We start from the raw sequence: 23,496 nt of genomic DNA, 5'->3' as shown, positions 1-23,496 counted from the left end.
CCCCTTCTCGCCCCTCCCTTCAAACCCCAGCAGCTCTCCCTCCTTTTCTTTTTCTTTTAGAGAGATTTTTGCTATATGGTATGTGTGCTTGCCAGAGAGACAGAGAGACAGAAAGCCAGAAGTCACTCCCTAGGAGGGATGGCCAGGCTGCAATCTCTTCTCCTCCATTCTCCTTTCAGGATTTAGGTTCTCACACACATGCACCCAGCATGAATTTTAAGCTGCTGGGGTCTGGGACTTGAACCATGGTCAACCACGTGGGAATCTATCAATGTACCATTACGCCATCTGCTGGTCCCAGCTCTCCCTCCTTTTCTAACTCTTCCCTTCCCACTCTCCTCTTTCCCCTTTCTTCCCCTGGTTTATATTCTCCTTTTCTCCTCTTTTTTCTCTCTCTCCTCTTCCCCTTGCTTCCCCCCTCCTAGCCTCCTCCTCCTCCTTTTTTCTCTCCTCCCTTCCCCACTTTTCTCTTCTTCCCTTCTCTGCCTTCCTCCCCTACTCTTTTCTCTCCTCTCCCTCCTCTCTGACTCAAGATGAAAGACCTTCTCTAGCCTGGAAGCTGATGAATTATGCATGCCCATCAGTGGGTGGGCCTGGTGTCCAATTAGGGCCTTGGCCAGCATGATAATATAGACAGATTAAAATGTAATTCATTGGGGTTGACATTTAAGCCCCATTGTGAATGGCAGGGAAGAGAAGCAATGCTTCCTTGGTACCTCGTGTGTGTGGGTTCTTCTCAGCTATCTGCAATGCTTAGCTAACACCCCTTAGAGCAGACAGACTGATTCACCAGAGGACTGGGTAAAGGCCCAAGACAGGCTTTGAGCCCAAGCAGACTTTTAATAAAACTTTTTATTGGGAAATACTTTGAGATTTATACAAGAGTAGGGATGATAGTACAGAGAGTTCCCATGTACCACTCACTGAGCTTCCTTAATGTTAACGTCTTATGTAACCATGGTACAATGATCAAAACTAAGACATTAACATGGGTACAAGACCATTAATTCATCTACTGACTTTTTAGGATTTCACCCAGTTTCCCACCAATGTCCTTTTTCTGTTCCAGGCTCCAGTCCAGGGCCCACATTCCAAAGTGGCCTTTTGTGATTTTGCCTCTTCAGGGAATGGCAACTCCTCCCAGCAACCAGGTGGGTGGTTCTCAAACTTTCAAGTCCAGAGATGTACCAGTGATTTTGTTGAAAGACACTTATATTTCTTTATGTACCTATCTATCTTTTTTTAAAAAAAAATTACTTTTATTTATTTATTTAGTGCTTTTGCTATAGGGTATGCGTACTTACCAAAGAGAAACAGAGAGAGAGAGAGAGAGAGAAAGAAAATGAGAAATCAACCATTGGTGGGATGACCACGCCGCACTCCCTTCTAGTCTCCTCTATGGATTTTGGGCATGTGCACACATGTACCTAAGGTGATTTTCAAGACACCTGGTCTAGGACTCAGACCATGCTGCTGGCTATGTGGGGTCCAGTGCCTTAACTGTCACATCACCTGCATCTATATTTTAACAAACACCCCAGTTAGCAGGGAACTGCCAGCTCTCACCTACACCTAAGCATGGCTGATTGGTTTCTAGTTCCATTGTCAAGTTAGTTGTCAACTTGTAGGTTCCTTTCATCCCCTGGCTCTGTCTTAGGACAAGGCACAGTTACCCCTACCCATCACCCACTGCTAGGCCTTGGAGGGAGGGACTGAGCTAACCTGCACATCTCTCCTTTCCACCAGTTGGCTGAACATAAAGCTGGCCAGGGCAAAACACACATAAACCCTGTTTGGAAAGGGGAAGAAACGATACTTATCTGCCACTCACAGACATGTGCACATTATCATTTAATCCACAGAATACGCTCTGCAAGTAGGTATTATTTTTCCCATTTTATAGATGAAGAAATTGGAAAAAAAAAAAGTAGTATTAGGTATAGGGTTGCCAGATTTAGCAAGTAAAAATACAGAAGGCACAGTTAATTTGAATTTTAGATAATACTATATTGGGGACATCGTTTTTTTTTTGTTGTTGTTGTTGTTTTTTAATTTAAAAACAAAAACAAAAACTTTTTTTTCATAGGAAATCCAAGTGTAGCTCAGTCTCATCTGTTTGATCTTACAACCTTGTCACCTGGTGAAGGGGTAACCTATGGTGGCCAAGCTAAGAAGTCGGCCTGCACTCTGCTGTCTGTGGCACGGGCACCCTTGTGCTCCTTGCTCTATGCCTACCTCACCTGGAAAGCTACATGCACCACAAGGTGGGGGCCACATGTACTTTTCCTCTGCAGTATCTCCAGGGCCTAGCACTCTGTGGCAGTAGTCATTTAATATATATTTGTTCAATAAATGAATTGCTAAATGCATGCATGAATGAATTTGCCACTCTATAGCAGAGAAGGTTTTGCACGGTGGCAATTAAACAGAATGCCTAAGCTGTGGGATGATAACATGCTGATAACTGGATAAGCAGAGTTAGGAGATCCGAGGCCTCATGCCCACACCAGGGACTTCAGACTTCATACCCAAGTCAAGGCAAAGGGTCCACTCTTCTTCTTGACTGAACTTCCTGGGGCCTCTGCGTTTCTATCTGTCACATGGGTTTGCATCTCTTCCAGCTCTAGGCTTCTGTGATTATGATTTTTCTTCCTTAACCCTACCTTCCTGGATAGGTAAAAAAATATATATGGGCAATTTAGAGGGTTTGCAGCCAACTATTTAGATATTCATTGAGTTGTTGGAAATGGCATGATGCATTTTTGTATAGAACACAAAATACTACAACCCAATACTTCCCAGATGGTTATTTCTTCTCTCTCCTTTCTCTTTTCCTCCATGACAATTTTCTTTGTTTTATTTATTTATTTTTTTTCCTTTGGAGAGGTTTTTTCGTTATAGGGTGCGTGCGCTCGCCAGACAGACAGAGAGAGACATAGAGACAGAAAGCGAGAAATCATCCCCCAGGGGGGATGGTCACGCCGCAATCCCTTCTCCTCCATTCTCCTCTCGGGATCTTGAGCACGCACGCACACGTGCCCGGCGTGAGTTTTAAGCCATCGGGTCCGGGACGCGAACCATGGTCGACTATGTGGGAGTCCAGCGACATAGCCATTACGCTAACTGCTGGTTCCCAATCCATGACAATTTTCTGAGCACCCCCTTGGTGCCTGGTCCTGTGTTTCTTTTTCCTCGAATGTTCCCTTCCACCCTGTCAAAAGTAGTATTAGGTATAGGGTTGCCAGATTTAGCAAGTAAAAATACAGAAGGCACAGTTAATTTGAATTTTAGATAATACTATATTGGGGACATCGTTTTTTTTTTGTTGTTGTTGTTGTTTTTTAATTTAAAAACAAAAACAAAAACTTTTTTTTCATAGGAAATCCAAGTGTAGCTCAGTCTCATCTGTTTGATCTTACAACCTTGTCACCTGGTGAAGGGGTAACCTATGGTGGCCAAGCTAAGAAGTCGGCCTGCACTCTGCTGTCTGTGGCACGGGCACCCTTGTGCTCCTTGCTCTATGCCTACCTCACCTGGAAAGCTACATGCACCACAAGGTGGGGGCCACATGTACTTTTCCTCTGCAGTATCTCCAGGGCCTAGCACTCTGTGGCAGTAGTCATTTAATATATATTTGTTCAATAAATGAATTGCTAAATGCATGCATGAATGAATTTGCCACTCTATAGCAGAGAAGGTTTTGCACGGTGGCAATTAAACAGAATGCCTAAGCTGTGGGATGATAACATGCTGATAACTGGATAAGCAGAGTTAGGAGATCCGAGGCCTCATGCCCACACCAGGGACTTCAGACTTCATACCCAAGTCAAGGCAAAGGGTCCACTCTTCTTCTTGACTGAACTTCCTGGGGCCTCTGCGTTTCTATCTGTCACATGGGTTTGCATCTCTTCCAGCTCTAGGCTTCTGTGATTATGATTTTTCTTCCTTAACCCTACCTTCCTGGATAGGTAAAAAAATATATATGGGCAATTTAGAGGGTTTGCAGCCAACTATTTAGATATTCATTGAGTTGTTGGAAATGGCATGATGCATTTTTGTATAGAACACAAAATACTACAACCCAATACTTCCCAGATGGTTATTTCTTCTCTCTCCTTTCTCTTTTCCTCCATGACAATTTTCTTTGTTTTATTTATTTATTTTTTTTCCTTTGGAGAGGTTTTTTCGTTATAGGGTGCGTGCGCTCGCCAGACAGACAGAGAGAGACATAGAGACAGAAAGCGAGAAATCATCCCCCAGGGGGGATGGTCACGCCGCAATCCCTTCTCCTCCATTCTCCTCTCGGGATCTTGAGCACGCACGCACACGTGCCCGGCGTGAGTTTTAAGCCATCGGGTCCGGGACGCGAACCATGGTCGACTATGTGGGAGTCCAGCGACATAGCCATTACGCTAACTGCTGGTTCCCAATCCATGACAATTTTCTGAGCACCCCCTTGGTGCCTGGTCCTGTGTTTCTTTTTCCTCGAATGTTCCCTTCCACCCTGTCAGAGAGAACCATAAGCCCAGAGAGACCCAGCACAGCACAGTTCCTTGCAGACAAGGAAAGACGTTGAGAGCGCATTGTATCTTTTAAAATAGACCTGTTGTCGTCGGAATGTATTTTTAGCCCTGGGAGAGATTGGCATGCTCTCAGTGCCACCATCTGCCAAGGCAGTTGCTAGGCAACTGACACTGACGACAGTGTGGGGATGACTTCATGGAGGATCTGGGGACCCTGGTGGCCCAATCACTCTCTACTGTCTAACTCCTACATGCCAACAGTCAAGCCCGGGAGAATAAACGTTCTTCTCCTTCTGGGAGAGGACAGAGTTGATTTAAGGCCATGAGCAGAGCTCAGAAGGTACTTGCTACACAGGTGAGAAAGGATGCAGGGCCATCACTGTCATCCTTGTTGGTAGATTTTCTATTTTGAAATTTGAGATATGCTGCTGTAGTTTAAGGCTGGGCTCTGGGCTCAGTGGTCCCAAAGAATACACATGTCCCTGCCTGGTGGCTCCGTAGGCTGTCTGAATTGGGGCAGGAGCTGTTTGGAGGGCCAGAGGAGGCTGGGCAAAACAGTAGGCAGTAGCCAGGACTCCTGGGTTCTGTCCCAATTCTGTCTTTTGCTCTCTGTGAACTGCATGAGTCTCTGCCATTCAGTCTCCTCCTGCCCCCCAACCCAATTTTGTTGCCATCAATGATATTGAACCAGATAAAACGCCTTTAAAGGGATAAAAAGCAGAATAACCACAGAATAGAATCATCCATGAGCCAGACCTGGGTGTAGGTCCAGACTTTGCCTATTATTGCTCATATGTGACTTCAAGTAACATACTAAACTTCTCAGTGCCTCAGTCTCTTTGTTGATAAATGATAGTGAGGATGTACTTATTGTTTTGTGAGAACAAAGCAGAACATGAAAGGTATGCATCTTTGGATCTTCCCTGCAACCTAGTAGTTAAGGGAACTGGACCTCACATGACTCACTATGGTTTGAATCCTGGTCCTGGAAGCTTGAAAAACATGCCAGGCACATGGGCGTTTATGTCCAAAATCCTGGCAGAATGGATAAATAGAGAAGAGAGTGCAGCATGACCACACCCCTTCGGGAGTGCTTTCTCCTGTTTCTTAGTCTCTCTGGCTCTCTGGGGGAGTGTATGTGGCCTCTGACAGTGGAAAAAAAATCAACATGGAATATATGCACCTTTATTTTGGCATATATTGGAGCACAATAAATGGGTAGGTATTATTCAGGTTCTGTAGCAAAGATTGTCTAGTGTCCACCACAATCATGTCTTCTCATCCATATTAATAGACTAAGCTGGGCATATTTCCAGCCTCCTTCACAGCCAAATTCTCACAAAGACACATGGAAGGGTGGAGCTTCGACCTCACTCACTTATTCCCTGGACATTCAGTAGGCAGTAGCCAGGACTCCTGGGTTCTGTCCCAATTCTGTCTTTTGCTCTCTGTGAACTGCATGAGTCTCTGCCATTCAGTCTCCTCCTGCCCCCCAACCCAATTTTGTTGCCATCAATGATATTGAACCAGATAAAACGCCTTTAAAGGGATAAAAAGCAGAATAACCACAGAATAGAATCATCCATGAGCCAGACCTGGGTGTAGGTCCAGACTTTGCCTATTATTGCTCATATGTGACTTCAAGTAACATACTAAACTTCTCAGTGCCTCAGTCTCTTTGTTGATAAATGATAGTGAGGATGTACTTATTGTTTTGTGAGAACAAAGCAGAACATGAAAGGTATGCATCTTTGGATCTTCCCTGCAACCTAGTAGTTAAGGGAACTGGATCTCACATGACTCACTATGGTTTGAATCCTGGTCCTGGAAGCTTGAAAAACATGCCAGGCACATGGGCGTTTATGTCCAAAATCCTGGCAGAATGGATAAATAGAGAAGAGAGTGCAGCATGACCACACCCCTTCGGGAGTGCTTTCTCCTGTTTCTTAGTCTCTCTGGCTCTCTGGGGGAGTGTATGTGGCCTCTGACAGTGGAAAAAAAATCAACATGGAATATATGCACCTTTATTTTGGCATATATTGGAGCACAATAAATGGGTAGGTATTATTCAGGTTCTGTAGCAAAGATTGTCTAGTGTCCACCACAATCATGTCTTCTCATCCATATTAATAGACTAAGCTGGGCATATTTCCAGCCTCCTTCACAGCCAAATTCTCACAAAGACACATGGAAGGGTGGAGCTTCGACCTCACTCACTTATTCCCTGGACGTTCTTTCTCTTTCTTCTTGTAAGCAGGGGCATGGCTATTCCTGGGATCTCTCTGTGACAGTGCAGAGCACGTGGATGTGCTGAGGATGGGGTGACAGGGAACAGGGCGACTAAGTGGAGGGACCTGGGACTGCTTTTATCTTAGTGCTGTTCCCCTACTAAGAAGAGGACTGAGAGGCTGTGGTTTATGTGGGAGGGCACAGCACTGGCAGGGGAGTGGGGAGGTGACGAAGGGAAGGGAAGGCAGCCAATATATAGTGTCTTATCAAGCCAGACACCCGGCAGATGACTAGAGCTGAATTCCACAGAGTAACCATGGGAAACAGTGTAAAATGCAGCCTCAGAGCTAGCCATGGGGCCAGGGAACAGGGGCAGTTTTGCCCTGACACCCATGAGTTCCTGGGGGACATCAGTCCCCAGTTACCTTTAGTCTTCCATGTGCTGTGGGCAGAGTAAATGCCAATGGCCCAAGGGCAGTGTCTGACAGAGATACAGATACTGGCCATGGCCAGGCTGGAAGGTGTGGAAACCATATGGGCTCCAAAAGGATGTGGGCACAGCACCAGCAGCACCAGCCTGGTTCTTCAGAGGGAGAAACCATCTATGTTCTTTCAGCTACTACATATTGAGGAGCCTCTGAGACTTCCCCCCTAACTAATCTGGTTTCCAAGAGCTATGAATAGGGGTTTCAGTTTTGCTCAATTCCTTCAAGTCCTGGACTCCATGCAATATTCATGGAGGGCACGTCTTGGCTGGAGAAACCTATGGAGTAGAGAATGCAATCAAATTGTTCTAATGGTATTTCTGGAGTGCAGGTAGTAAATGGTGGAGGCCCTTAGAGAAGGGCAGTTCAGTATGGACTAGAATAGTTAGAGAAGTCTTCCAGGAGGAGGTAGACTGAAATGGGACCTAATCTGCTGGAGAGGACTTGGTGAGTCAGGGTGAGGGGCATCCTTGCCAAGCCATGGGACAGGTCTCTGTGTCGGGTGTGGGCTAAGCAAGTACCCTGGCTGGTTTGGCTGCAGGGAGGTCTCAGGCCAGTGGATGGTAGCTTTGCTTCATTATGCATTTACAGAAGTGAGCTGCAGGATGCCTCTTAGCTAGGAATGACCTGGAGTCAGGGATCCAGCCACAGGACATATTGCCATTGATCCCTGTGTTATAAGTCTAGGAAGCTAATGGCAGGTGCCCATTGTTCCCCTTGTCACACATCTAATGCTCAGGTGGTGTGTCAGAGCTCACTAAGGCCCAGGCCTGCCCAGCAGTAAGGAACAGAGCCATGACTGCATCCCACTGTTTCTTTCTCCCTTTACCTCTATCTGGCAAATGCATTCACCTTCTGGGAAAAAAAAAAAAGAGAGAGAGAGAGAAAGAAATTAGTAATAGAATTTCATCCTCATTCTCTGCTCTATTTCAATTGGGAAAGGGGTTGCAAGTGAAAACTCCAGCTCTTCACCACCCCCTACATCTCCTAACCACCTCCCCAACAGATTGAGGATGAGTTAGAAAGAATGAGGCAGTCCACCCAGGTTTTCAAAGTTCCAGTCATCCCATGTTGGAGGGAAGGGTGGACGGCAGTGTCTCTTAGGGATGAGGAGGCTGTACAGCTCTGACCCAAAACAAAGCAGATAAAAACTGCCCTTTACTGGCTTGTTGCAAATCCCATTCCCTCTCCCCATACCTCATGTGTGCAAATGTGGATTTGTCCCCTGTTCTAGATTCTCTTTGTGTTTTATTTCCATCTGGAAAATAGGAACAGTTTTCTTTGTTCCCTTTGGGAAATGTGTGTCTTGAATGAAGAGAAGGGAGGAGGAAGTGCAGTCTTCAGCCCTGAAAAGAGAAGGGAGCCCTGGTGGAGCTGGTGCTGGTGACCATGCCCGACTTTGGGGGATAGCAGGGAGGCCTCTGTGGGCCACCTCACACCTACAAGACGAGGTATTTATGACCAACACAAGATATACAATGGGCCAAACTGTAGGGATTGGGAGCAAGAAGAGGAAGATCAGTGCAGGCTATGAGAGTCAGAGAGGATGCTACCAGACAAGGAATCTCTAGTGGGCTGCGGATAGATAGAACTGGACAAAGCAATAGAGGAGCAGGACCAGGAGGCTCCATCACTCAAGGGTAATAGAGAAGAAAGCAGAGCTCCCATGTGAGAAAAAGGAGGAAGGAGGCTAGGGAGTTAGGTTAATTCCAGGGGCACTTAGATGAGGCTGGGGGAGGGGAAAATTGGCAAAGAGCTAGGCAGATCAGAAGGAAGGAGGTGACAATTACCCAATGCCAAGCCCAGACAGGATGCCAATAAGTAAGCACCCATCTCCAATCACCTGGGAAGGCTTTCATGGGACAATGGAACATCAGTATCTACTCCCAGAAATTGTTTGGGAGTTGGGGTAGGTAGAGGTGGAGTAACCCAGTAAGTGAGGCAGAAAGGGGCGGGGGGGGGAAGATAAGCAATTATTTTTTGTGGGTAGGTATGTGACATCCCAGGAGTCCTGGAGATTTCATTACAAATCTCACAGACCTGCCCAGCAGGCACATGAGGGGATAGTGGCCAGGCTTGATAGCTAACAGCCTTGTCCTGTCAGGTTAAGCATCTCTCTCCTCATCCTCCCCTGAGAAGCTCTGGGTGAGTGAGTTGGCCTTGCCACATGAGCAGGCTCACCCGAGAGAAATGAAATCACTTTACCCATGTACCTCTGTCTGCTAGAGTTGCGTTCTGAAGCAGGAGCATCCCTTTTTGCTTCCAGGATGAAATTCTTGTTCCTTCCTATAGCATTTGAAGCTCTCAATAACTTGGCCTTGGCCTGAAGTCCTATCCTCATTTCTAATTACTGTCCTATCATCATCAGTATCACCATCATCATCATCACAGGATTATTAAAGAAGGAGCCAGCTTTGATTGAGCACCTATATGCAAGAGGAACTCTTTTGAGCAATAAACACATAATAGCATTTGATCTTTGCAACAACCCTATAGGGTTCTGTTATTTTCTATTGGGCCATTGGAAAAGTCATGATGCATTTTTGCCTGGGAAAACATAGAAAAAATACATCAGGACTTATCCAATGACCCAATATTATTCTATTGCTCTCTACTATTGATCTCTTCATTTTAGAAGAAACTGAGGCACAGAGAAACTGACCTGGTCATGTTCCATCAGCCAGCACATGGCAGGACAGTGGATAGATCCAACATGCAACTTCTTGCTGTGCCTCAAGAAAACCTTGCTTGCACATGCCTCAGCCTTTATCCAGGCTGTTCCCCCTGCCTGGATTGCCTTCTCACTTCTCAGCTACTTTGTCTACCTGACAAACAGCTATATAGGATCTCACTAGGACCTAACTTAAAAATACCTCTTCAACTCCATGGTGCAGCAGTCACACACTGCACAAGGGATGTGAATCCATAGGAAAGAATTCAGGTTCAGTTCCCATCTATCTGCATGTACTGGGCATGTGCATGGCTGGCTGGGAAGGCTGGAGGTGGAGATCACATTGTAAGACCCTGTGTAGGGCACTTGTTTTTTCTCTCTTTCATGAAAGAAATAAGTACACTTAAGAAATTAAGTAAGTTTTAAAAATATCTTTTCTGGAGGTCAGCAAGTGGTTTGGTGGTTAAGGCACTGGTCTTCCACAAGGATGACTGAAGTTTGAGTCTAGGAACAAGTGGCTTGAAACTCATGTCAGGTGTGTGTGCATGTGTGTCCAAAATCTCAGGAAGAGAATGGAGAATGGATCACAGTGTGATTATCCCTTCTGCAGGTGATTTCTCACTTTCCCTCTCACTGTCTCCCTCTGATGAGCTCATGCACGGTATCGCAAAAACCAAACCAAAACAAAACAAAATCGTCTTCTGGAAACTATTGCCCAGCTGTCATGGGAAGCACTTTTCTCTGGGCTCCCCCTAGCCTGTCTTGAGTACGGGTCCATCACATCATCCTACTGGTACTGTTCCCATAACTGTTATTTCCTTCAAAGGAAGAAACCACTCTTTTCCTATTTTTGCATTTTTTAAATAAACATTCAGTTGACATAAAGAACTACATTTTCAACTTCCAGGCTTTCTTCTCCCTCCCTGGTGTGGAGATATGGTATGGTGCAAGGGTGCAATAAATCTCCGTTGAGTGGAGATGTCTCTGTTCCCTCTTGGCTCCTTCGCTGGCCATCCTGCTCCTGAGTCTGCTGTGGGAGAATCCAGACATCATGCACAGCTGCAGTTCAGTGTGGCCCACTTTGGCTGGCATTCAAGTAGTAATTACAGACAAATGAGTATTATTACAACTCGCATCAATCAGCCCCCCTCTCCTCAAATGCTCTCACCAGGAAATAAGGACGATCTCAGTAAGATGTTGCTTTGTTTAATCCCAAGTGCCTTTCTGGTGACCAGGGAATGTGTGCTACATAGAGGAACGCTGGCACTGACCATCATTAACAGTTTATACAATCAGAGGCTATAGGTCCCTGGAAGTAGGCAGGTCCCAATTGTCACTTTCTCTGTCTGTGAACCTGGACAAGGGGCTTGTCTTCTCTGAATCTCTATACTCTTGTAGGTAACGTGGGAACAATAATACTTCCTGGGAATATTATTGCAATGATTAAGTGAGATGTTGGGTAGTTGTACAAGTCATGACATATTTTTATATGTTTTCCTGTGTAAAAATGCATCATTACTTCTCTGAGGACCAAATAGTGTGACTAAATTGTCAAGGGATTCCCTAGGTAATTCATAAATAAAAACTTCCTTTTTCCTTCATTTCTCAGTGAATGATTGGTTCTTTGTTCTCTATTGGGGGTATAGTTTTGTAATCACAAAGGTTTGCCTCAGCAGTTAGGTGCAAAATCTCAACTTATCTACATTCCAGTTTTTCTTTCTACAAAGACCCATATAGAGAAGCTTTACTGGAGAAATTGGGGCTTGCTCTGGGCATAAGAGGAAAAATTGTGTTTAACATCAGATTTGCAGATTTTTTGTGGGGTTCTAGGATACTCTGGAGAAAAGTACTAAGAATTTGAAGACCTCCAATCATGAAATTCTCCTAATTTTATAAGACCTCCTTGGGAACTATCCACAGTCTGCCTGCAGAGGAAGTTTCCTATGAGACGTAGGCTTGGGAAACATCATAGGTGGTGAGGGCAGGACTTTGCCGCTTTAGGTAAATTTAGGGAAAACATTTTATCCTGAGCCAATGGCACATTTAACACCATATTTGGAAAAAATAGTTCATAAAACTTGAGGCAAGTGGCCAGATGCCTTAATGGCATGAATGGAGCTTAGGTGTGGTAGATTTTAGATGATCTTTGTCAGTCTGTTCAATTTAACTTAATGAAATATACCAATACCTTCTTCGAGTGAGACATAGGGCTAAGAGTTGGGGATTCTGGGAAGAATAGGACAAGTTGCTTCTCTTTGACTGTTCACCATCTTCTGAAGGGTGTATAGAGGATATAGAGGATATAGAGGATGCTGATCCCTGGCTGGGGTAAGGGGATGGCTGACCTGACACTTGAAGGATGAAGGAACCTGTTGCTATTACGCTGTGCCAGGTGAGTGTTTGTGCATCACTTATTATTTTCTCTGTAACTTATTTCTGTATAATAGGAATAGTGATAATGGGAAAATAATAACCATTTTCCTACTAGAAATGGTCTCTGTGAAGATTAAGAGAGAGGGACCAACAGTTCGCATAATGGCTATGTCGCTGGACTCCCACATAGTCGACCGCGGTTCGAGTCCCGGACCCGGTGGCTTAAACTCATGCTGGGCGCGTGTGCGTGCGTGCCCAAGATCCCGAGAGGAGAATGGAGGAGAAGGGATTGTGGCGTGGCCACACCCCCTGGGGGGTGATTTCTTGCTCTCTGTCTCTCTGTCTGTCTGGTGAGTGCATGCTCTCTATAGCAAAAACCTCTCCAAAAAAAAAAAAAAAAAAAAGATTAAGAGAGATAATGCATATAGTACACTTTAGTAGAGTCTGTGCAATGGCCCAGGAAATGGCGGTGGTGATGACAGCAGTGCTTTTACCCTGAGAGGTCTAGAAGTAGAGAAAAGTCAGAATAGCAGAGCTGATCTATAGTTGATGTCTAATCATGTGCCTTTTCTTGATCTTCTGAGGATTTCTTTGAAACTCATAAATTCTTTTCTCTCTCTGCTATGAAAATATTGGCTGGCTCAACCACACTGAAATTAGTTCTGCCTCCATCTTGGAGCTCCTTCCTGACAGGTTCAGCAAGAAAATCACATGGTTCAAACACAATGACAACCACAGTTTATTGCTAGCTTGAGCTTTGGTCCCTAATGCCAATGAAACCACAGTGAGTTGGCCTGTACCTCTTTAATAATCAAATCAATCCTTCATCTTCACAGAGAAAAAGAGTCCAAAACTTTCTTTTCCTCACTTTCTTTCTATTTTCCTCAGTACCAAACACAAGAGTTCTCTCTTTGTGTTCCACTAGGGAATCCAAGTCTGGATTATAGATTTAGCAAGTTATTATTGTAACTTCTGTTATTCAAATCATCTCACTGTGAGTATAGATTTTTAAGCTTCTCCTTATTTTCCTGTCAGTTTTTGCTTTATGTTTTTTGAAGCTACACTATTAGGTACCTACAAGTTCACAGTTGCAATAACTTCTTGTAATTTTTTCCCCATCCAGTTATAAATATTTCTCTTCTTTCCCACCTGCAGCAAGAGCTTTGTACCATGGGGAAAAGTTGAAATCATTTTTCTAAAACCTTGACTAGACTATTTGATAAGCCCTATGAATGCTTGTGTTTAAGTTCCTTAATTTTGTAGCCCATGCAATTTCTGATGTAAAATGTCTGTTAGGGAGGGTAGGAGCTAGAAAAAAATCTCAGCAAGATCTTAAACTGTTGAGAGAATGAGACTTCTGAGAAGCCAATCTGGTGACACTGCTCTCCTGTGCCTCTCTGCCTCCATTTTGTCTTACATTTCTTCCTCATTAGTCTCTGAGAGTTTAAATAGTTGAACTGCCATTGTCTTCCTGTGGTTTAGGAGATTTATAATCCCCTTTTTATCAATGGAAAAACTGAAGATCATTAGGGTCATTATGACCTACATAGGTCTCCCAGTTCAAAAGTAATTATAATGCAGAATCAGAACTAGAATTCAGGTCTCTTGTTCTTAAACACTGCACAGTGACAGTCTTTTCCACAGGCTTTTTGTCTATCTTCTTTGGTTAAACAGTTTATTAATCAAATGTTGATCGAGGCTATGTTCTGGTTCCATGAGCTGTGCTAGGCATGTCAATTTAAAAGGCAGGTGTCCCCTTGGACCTCACAGCCTTATGTAAAGAGCATGTTGATACCTGCAGAAAGGTTTACTGGTGAGTGTCCTGGTTGCTTTCACATCATGGAGTTTCCTGCTTACCCCAAATCAAAGACAATATCCTTAAGTATTGGAATGGTGTCTTTTTCTCTCTTTCTCTCTCTCTTTGCATCCCTTTAAAACATGCCCTGGTCCCTGGGGGAAAGAAGAGTTCCTCACTTTCCCTCTGTCTCTGTCCTTTCTAGAAAGTACACACACCCTATAGTAAATTTAAAAACAAAACAAAAACAAAAAAAACAAGTCCTGATCTAGGACTCTTTGATCAAATGGGTCTCAGTTATGAAAGATAATGGATAGAGGTAAAATGGCCTTTCTCCAGGCTAACCCTTTGTCAGAATGGTGAAGAAGGCAGTTTGATTTTGTTAGCCCCAGTTCCATATCTATCTTTCTTTGATCTCTCCTCTCCCATCTTTCACCAAGTTCTGGTACTTCCCTTTTGTTTTCTCTGGTCTGGTGAACTCATATCTCCCTCTGAGCACCTTGAAATTCACTATCATACTCTTTTACCATGGGTTGCCAATGGTGGCATTTTAGGTAATAGCTGAGAGATGAAAATTTGGATGATGCTCTCTATGTCCTCTTATAAATCAAGGGATATAAGATTACATTTAACCATGCTTTTGTGTCTTCTGAGTTTGCTTCAAACTGCCTTGGGCCCAGGATTCTTTTTTTTTTTTATGGAGAGGTTTTTGCTATAGGGCACGTGTGCTTGCCAGAAAGACAGAGACAGAAAGACAGAAAGCGAGAAATCACCCACCAGGAGGGATGGCCATGCTGCAATCCCTTATCCTCCATTCTCCTCTCGGGATCTTGGGCACACATGCACACACACCCGGCGTGAGTTTAAGCCACCAGGTCTGGGACTCAAAACAGAAAAGATATGGAATGTTGAAGTGGGGAGATTAATGTCTCTGTACTGACTGACATGCATGGCATTCCCTTTTGAAAAAACAATGTAATACACTGTAAAGTTATATGTAATCCAATGTAATATAAAGAAGATTATGATAATAATAAAAATTAAAAAAAAAATGCAGTTGACTACATGGGAGACCAGCGGCATAGCCATTATGCTAACTTCTGGGCCCTGGGCCCAGGATTCTAACAGTTGGGAATGATGCCTCTGATAACCCTAATCCATTATGAGTATTTTATTGTGAAGAGTTAAAATATAGCAGTGATTTAAAAGGATGTTGGTTAGGACCAATGAAAGAAACCAAAGTGATATCCTCTTTTTACCCCTCATGTCTTCCATGGGTAGGTCCTTAGGATGCCAGTCCTGATGTCCTCAGATCATCTCTTCCCACTCAAGACTGGGAGATAGCCATCCTTGGGACCTGACCAAACCATACACAAGGTAAGAAAATTTCTACTGCCCATTCTATGCCTACATCTATGATGCCTCCCAAAATGCATAGTCACCATGAGAGAGTGGTTGTGATAGTTCTTATTCTCTGCCACTGGTTACTTTGGCTTGCCAGGTGATGACATTTATCTTTCTTTAAACATTTTCTTTTTTTAAGACAGATTTTTCCTATAGGGGACATGTGCTTACCAGAGAGACAGAAAGTGAGAAATCACCACCCGAGAGTGATGGTCATGTCACAATTCCTTCTTCTCCATTTTCCTCTTGGGATTTTTTTGGGCACTCATGCACATGCACTTTGTATGAGTTTCAAGCTGTTGAGTCTGAGACGCAAATGGAAGTCAACTATATGGAAACCTGATGACATAACCATTACACCATTTGCGGGTCTCATTTATGTTTTTCTTTATTTTTCTTTCTTTCTTACTTTTCTTTTCTTTATTTTTTTATTTTTTAGAGATTTTTGCTATAAGGTGCATACATTCACCAGAAAGACAGAGACAGAGAGGCAGAAAGAAGTGAGAAATCACCCTCTAAGGGGGATGACCACACCACAATCCCTTCTCCTCCATTCTCCTCTTGGGATTCTGGGCATGCACGCACATGAACCTGGTGTGAGTTTAAGCCACTGAGTCTGGGATTTGAACTGTGGTTGACTACATGGGAGTCCAGTGACCTAACCACCATGCCATCTACTGGTCCCCGTTTCTATTTCATTTTAAAGCATAGAAGACATGAAAAAATCTTCAATGGCTTTTGGCAGTCAAAGATCAAAGCTGTGTTCATCGGCCAAATGCATGGTCAAAAAGGCCAAGATCAAAAGGGAAAGGTTTTTATTTGAGGTGAACTCTCCTGTTCCTCATTAGAGTACTTCTATCATTCTCTTTTGAAAGGAACACAGATGAGGAATTTTGGCTGTGGCTGGCTGCTGAAATCAAGTGCTGACAGAAGATCCCAAAACAGCTGCAATGTAATCGTAAGTCTGGAAATTAAAATAAAGTTCACTGATACATAAAAAGAAAAGGGATAACTCTCGTGGGTTTCAGAAAAATCATTCACCAGAGCCTTTATGTTGGCCTAAATCCCACATACAAAGTGGGAGGTGTAATTGCTACGGAAACCAAAGGAGAGAAGCTGCAGAAATTCAGTCTCGCAGGTGATCCCAGCCTTCCGGTATTGCTGGCACCCAGTACACCAGAGAAAATAAATGGACTTCTTCATAAATATGAAATCTAGAGAGGCCAAAGCCAAGGGTCAGATGCATTTTGAAAGAAAAGTCTTTCTCATTGAGGATGGGGAATCTGCTTCCTAAAATGTGTAATTGGGCAACTGCATGTATTTTGTGTCTGTGAGTATGAGCTTCACAGTGAAGCTTTAAAAACAAAACAAAAACTTGTAATAGTTTGTCCACCAAATATTTGCTTGCTGGCTTTATTACCCTTCTTTTTTGGAAAAAAAAGCCCTAACTGGGGTATGGGAGAGGTGAGAAACTTGTCTCTTAACTCAGGTAAACCCTTCTCTTCTTTGTGTCTCAATTTCCTCCATCAGATAATGAGGATGTGGGATTAAATGGGTGCTTTCTTTTTATTTTTAATTTAATTTATTTATTCTATGAATGAGAGAGACAGAGAGGCAGAGAGACAGTACTTTCAACAGGGTCCTGATGCCATGATACACTCCCAGCTTCAGGGAGGAATCATGGGCATGGTTGTGTCTCAGGAATCATGGGCATGGTGTGCTCAGGGAGGTCTCCAGACATGAACCCAGAATTCTCCCATGTGAGTCAGCCTTGCAGAGCATCAAGTTTAACTGCCATGCCACCATCCAGGCCCAAGATGAGAGCTTTCTGAATGTACTTGGAAAAAAAAAAAGAACAGGGCCATCCCTATAGCACAGTGATTTAGTGCTGTGCATCGTGAAGTGATTACCACATGACTGACTGGCAGCTTGAAAAACACACTGGGCACATGTGCTTGCATAGCCAAAATCATGACAGGAGGAAAGAGAGAGTAAAGGCATGGCCATCTTCCATTGGAGAGTGCTTTCTCTCTTTCTTCCTAGCTAGTATGGTGATAAAGAAAGAAAGAAAGAGAGAGAAAGAAAGAAAGTGATTAAAAAAGAAGAAGAAGAAATAAATGTTTGAGCAAAACCTGGGCCAGGCACTGAGTGGATGGGGTTTAAGTGTCTTGGTTGGCAGGTACACTATCATGCAGCTCCCTGGCTTTTAGCTGCAGAGTTGGTGCAAGCCTGACTTTTGTTCCTTACCCCAAATCTGCTTTGATAGTTGCTTTTCAAATACAGCATTGCCAAGGTCCTTCCCTGCTGTGACAAGCAGAGCTTTTGCTATAAGCTGTGGATCCCCAGCCCCCAAACTGGCCATGGCGTTACAATTTGATTTTTTTCTGGAAGACATTTTCCCCTCATCTCTTGCCTCCCCTGCACAGCTTTTATTATGGGATGACACTGGTCTCATTCTTTCAGAGTGAAACGCTCCTATCCATCAGAAGCAAAGCTATTTTTCCTAGAGAGGAAAGCCTTGTCATTCCCAGTGTGCTTCTCATATGCCTTTTCTCTCTTGATCAACGTGAGCGGGTATTAATCTCACTTAATTCCCTGCAGCTGGCCTCACTTTGCATGGCTGTTTGGGGATAAGGTTCTTTTGTTCCCCTTTTCTTTCTTTTAAAGCAAACAGATTTTTTCTTTTGGGTTTTGGATAGATGTCATCTCAAGTTTTGATTTGGAAACAACTGTCTCTAAAAACTTCTGGGATAGGGCAGAAGGACTACAAGAAAAAAAAAAAAACAGCCATTTTCTGTGTTGAAAAAATGTATTTCTGATGAAGGTCAGGCCTCTGTGTTTACAGGGAAGATGAACAGGGTGAAGGGGTTGGCATGCAGGTCTGGATCCATACTCGCTGCTGTGTGACCTTGGCAAATCTCCTTCCCCTCTTTGGGCCACGCTGTTGCCATCTGTGCAACGGGTAGTTTAGCTTTGATTAATGGTCTGCAATTTAAAAAAATACTTTGAACTCTCTCTTCAGTTGAAATCTATCAAAATCCAATTGCTGTTTTTTTTGTAGGTCAAAAATATCAAATATAGACAATGTAGTATGTTTAGACCAGAGTCTCTCAGTCTTAATGCTGTTGACTTTGGGTCAAATAACTGTGGGACACTGCCATGTAGGATGGTTAGCAGCCTCCTTCAGCTCTATCCAATAGATATCAGTACCACTCCTTTAGTTGTGACACCAAAAATGTCTCCAGACATTGTCAAACGTCCCATGGGGGGAGGGGGCGCAATCACTTCTGAAAACCACTGCTTTTACCTAATAAAACCACAAGAAGGTGAGACTCTCTTTTGAAGGGAAATGAAAGGCATGTTACCTAGGTCCACTCTCTGTGGAAGAAGAAGCTCTTCGAATAAACCAGTGTTTCAGTAGTTGTAGTTTAAAAGTTGATTAACTTGGAGCAAGTGCTATGGTTTGTATACATTATCTAGGAGATACATTCATTTCATGGCATAAAGTAGCAGTTCATTCTTTTTCGTTGCTGTATAGGATCCCATTATAAGGATATGCTACAATTTATTTATTCTACACATATATGTATTGATTCTACTAATGCTTGACATTTAAATCAGTTCTAATTTTTCAGTATTCCAGATAGCATTACTATGGGTGGCAAATTCACTTTTAAAGTTGGATGGTAAAGATGGGCCAGCTGTCAGTGCCTCTTAAGCAAACGGAAATATGGCGCTCTCCATCCCAGGTTGGAGTTTGATGTCCCCATTGTACACTGAGAGGCTTGTGGAAGATGTTACCTTAATGACTTTCCATTAAGAACTCTAGGAAACTTTGGGAGTGCAAATCTGCATCTGGACACTTATGTGGTACTCTCTAGTCCCAGGAAGACTTCCACAGGACTGGTCTCTTTGGTTTGGGTGTTCACTGACAAGAAAAACCAGGACTGTCTTGATAAATTCAAGGGAAACAGGGCCATCCTATAGCCTTGTGGTTAAGGGAGACAGACCGTCATTGCCAACTATGGCCTAGGGGGCTTGAAAAATGTACGAATGTCCAGAATCTCAACAGAATAGAGAAATGGAGAAGAGACTGAGGCATGTCCATACTCCACTAGAGGATACTTTCTCTCCCACTCCTATCTCTTTTGCTCTGATAAACATATCACTTCTGGCAATTAAACAAGAAAAAGAAAGGCAAAGCAAAGCTTTATCTTGCCTTACTCTCCAGGACCTTGGGACACTTGGAGGATGCCAGGATGGTTTCCCCTCCTCTAAGAACCCAATTCCCCATCCCTAGATGTCTTGTCCTTCTAGTAGGACTAATGAACAGATGAGTCCCTTGCCCCCAGCTTCCTGCTGGATCACACCTCCTACCACAGGCAAAGTGCTTTGATTCCCATGGAGAACGTCATAAAGTAGTCCCCTGGTCTAGGCTTCAAGTAAGCAGACACATTTGCAGTGTTCTGGATACACAGTTGAAGAAAAGCAGAATGAGAGTTGGGACTTGAGGAAGATAGGGATAGTCTAGGGGAATGGGAATTCTTTAGTGACCCCAAATGACAGAAAACCTAACTTCTGTGAACTCATTCTCTGGTGGTCTTTGTCTGCTAACAGAAATACTTGCAATTGAGATTTATAAAGAATAGAGATTTATTTGGCTCACAATTCTGGTGGCCAAAAGTCTAAAGGTGTGATACTAGCTTCAAGCTAGCTTCTAGTGCTACATCATAAAATAGTCAACAGAAACTGTCAGTAGGGTGGGCACATTGAAAAGAGAAGACACACAGTTCCCTATTTCCTCTCTTTGTCCCTCCCAAACTCCCAGCTGACTGAATGATGCCTTCTCATTAGGCCCCACCTCTTGAATGTCTCACTACTTCCTAAAGCCATTACACTGGGACCAAGCTTTCAGAACATAAAACATCGGGGGACAAATCATTATACAAACCATAACAGTAGGATAAGTACTACTCTTTTCTGGCAGATAGAATAGGATTTAACAGCATAGGCTTCCTAATAGAGTTTTACCTTGAAATAGTGACTCTGCCATTCAGTGTCTAGGACTTTTGGAAAGATTAGCTTTTCTAAATCAGTTTTGAAATCAGTCTATTTAAAATGAGGGTATTTAAATGAAGATGAACTCCATCCTTGTCATGATGATTACATAAGACAATGATGTCACCCTTTTGTCTAATTTATCTCTAAGTTTTTAAGGTCCTCTACTCTGGTAGAGGAAGGTCAGACACCTCTGGCATCTATATAAAGAGGAATGCTGGTTGGAAGCCAGGAACTTGGGTTCTGTTTCCAGCCCTATTGCTCCTCTAAGTGTCTCCATACTTTCAGTAAAGAGGTTGGCTTTGGTCATCTTTAGTTCCTTCAGAGTTGTCATGCTCTCGGAACCTGTGCATCTATACTCTTTGCCTCCAAAAATAAATATTCAACATAGAGTAGTAGATAAAAGCTCAGATTTGGAAGTCAGGGAACTAAATACTTACTTCTCCTATGCCTTAATTCTCTTTTCACTAAAAGGAAAGTAATAATATTCATTTCATACAGTTATAGAAAGATTTTAAAAAGTAATGTATGTCAAGTACTCAGCATGGTAGAAGCCATGATAATAACAAAAACATAATGGTTGTATAATATTAATATCATTACTCATAAAAATTTAAGTAATAAATTCCCTCCAGTTAAGAGAAATTTAATTTTTATTACATTTTTATTTAAATTTATTTATTTACATTCATTTATTTTATTTTTTTATACATTTTTTTCTTTATTTACATTCATTCACTGTACATCATTATCGCATACAAAATGAGATTTTTCCATTGAGAATACACTGTATATTGGCTCAATCAAGCACATCAACATATGTGTTATTGTCAACAAATCATTTTCCATTTCTTGTTTTCTGTATATTTTGCCTTTTTTTCCCATCCTTGGTTCCCTATCTTACCCTCTGCCATCTCCCACCCTCCTCCCACACTGTGTCTGGTATCTATTGTTGCTTTCTATGCCTCCCCCATTTTATTGTTTCACTAAATATCTTAATAAATCTAAATATTTTCAATAGCAAGCACAGCTGATATGTACATATCCATGAACACAAGACTGACTTTAGGCATAAACCTCAGTGAATAGAATGAACATACTGTAAAGTAGCACCTAACTAGGGCTATATAGTTTAACTGTAGTCATCAAATAGGTATTTCTAATGCCTTTTTTTTTCTTCTGAAAAATTTTTTTTTATTAATTTACATTCATTCCCTGAGCATCATCACAACATTCTAAATGTGGTTTCCCATCTAGAATATACTATATAGTGGCTTAATAATGCATGTTATCATCCATAATATTCCATTTCTACTTTCATATATATGTTTTTTACCCCATGTCTAGCCCTCTGCCCTATTCCACTCTCTTATTACACTATCTCTGCTGTCTACAGTTGTCTTCAATTCCTTTTCCCCCAACATTTCGTTGATCACACAATATCATAAGTAATCTAACTACTTTCAATAGCAAGATCAGCCGATGGTTTCAAGAAAAGCAGTTTTGAACTGGTAAGGATATTTCTTTGAAACTTAAAGCCTAGAAACAGGTTAGTATTCTGTTCAAATAGTCGGAACATGAATCTATTGATAGCTGAAGACAGGACAAAAGTCCTTAAAACCAGACAACAAAGCTTAGAAGAAAAGCAGCAATATTTTAGTCAAGTCGTAGAATACTGTTTCATCAGTTCAGTCTCATGTACTTAATCTTTCTTCTGTATCTGTTGAGGTTCGATGTTCCAGATTGAAATCTGGGATGTAATACTCAACTCCAGCTTTTGGCCCTACAATTAAGTTGCCCATTTTCTTAGTTTCTGAACTCTTATTTCTGTGTGTCTGCATTTAATTTTACTGACATAGCACTCCCTTAAGAACTTCTTGGAGATCCGGTCTGGTGCTGGTAAATTCTTTCAGGTTTTGTTTATCTGGGAAAGTTCGTGTCTTTTCTTCCCAAATGAACGATAACCTTGCTGGGTACAGAATTCTCGGTTGAAATTGCTTTTCCCTTAATACTTTGAATACATTTTCCCATTCTCTCCTCGCTCTCATTGTTTCCGATGAGAGGTCTGCCGTTAGTCTGATGGGATACCCTTTGTAGGTAACTTGCCTTTTTTCTCTTGCCAGTCTTAGTATCTTGTCTTTGTCTGTGGTTTTGGTCAATCTGGCTATAATGTGTCTTGGAGAAGATCTTCTTGGGTTGATTCTATTTGGGGTCCTCTGTATTTCTTGGGAATGGATCTTTGAGTGCCTCTCCAGGTTTGGAAAATTTTCTTGTAAGATTTCATGGAATAGATTATCAATGCCCTTATGAGTCTCTTCACCTTCTGGGATGCCTATTATCCGGATGTTTGGACGTTTGATGGTATCTAGTACTTCTCGCATATTATTCTCAAATTTTTGGGCCATTTTCTCAGTCTTCGCGGTGGATTTTTCTAGGCCAACCATTTTCTCTTCTACATTAGAGATTCTATTTTCTGTATGATCTAGTCTGCTTTTAATACTTTCAAGGGAGATTTTGACTTCTTGTATTATAGCCTTCATCTCTAACAGTTCCATCTGATTCTTTTGTAAAGTGTGAAATTCCTCTTTTAGATCTAGCATGAATTTCCTCACCTCCTGGAACTCTTCAACTCCTTTCTCCTTCCTCTTCAGCAGTTCCTTGTCTCTCTTCTCTTCCATCTCTGTTAGCTTTGCCATTATGAATGTTCTGAATTCTTTATCAGACATTTCCATGATTTCCATTGAACTGTGTGTGGATAAAGAGGAGCTATCCTTTTCCCTTGTGGGAGAGGTATTTTCCTGCTTCCCCATATTTCTTGTGGTCCTGCAGCGATTTCTAGTCATCTGGTGGATGGTCGGTTTCTTCCCAAACTTGGAAGTTCAATCAGAGGGTCGAGGAGTGTGCAGAAAAAGAAGCAGAGAGAGGGAAACAATACCAACAGCAAAAAAACAGACAAGA

General features: G+C 42.6%; 1 protein-coding gene across 1 annotated transcript in view; it reads left to right on the top strand.

Annotated features, from left to right (window-relative positions):
* Positions 1–1,073: 1,073 nt before the first annotated feature.
* CES5A (carboxylesterase 5A) overlaps positions 1,074–23,496 on the top strand; it is a 73,593-nt gene continuing 51,170 nt past the window's right edge. The window contains exons 1-3 of the mRNA XM_027771841.1: positions 1,074–1,151; positions 15,358–15,453; positions 16,356–16,438. The gene's annotated coding sequence lies outside the window, so the exon portion shown is untranslated. The remainder of the gene's footprint in view (positions 1,152–15,357; positions 15,454–16,355; positions 16,439–23,496) is intronic.

Source organism: Tupaia chinensis, unplaced genomic scaffold (genome assembly GCF_000334495.1).
Source record: "Tupaia chinensis unplaced genomic scaffold, TupChi_1.0 Scaffold000235_1, whole genome shotgun sequence".
Taxonomy (NCBI): domain Eukaryota; kingdom Metazoa; phylum Chordata; class Mammalia; order Scandentia; family Tupaiidae; genus Tupaia; species Tupaia belangeri.
Note: the sequence above shows the minus strand (reverse complement) of the source record. Positions and strands in the feature narration are given on the sequence as shown.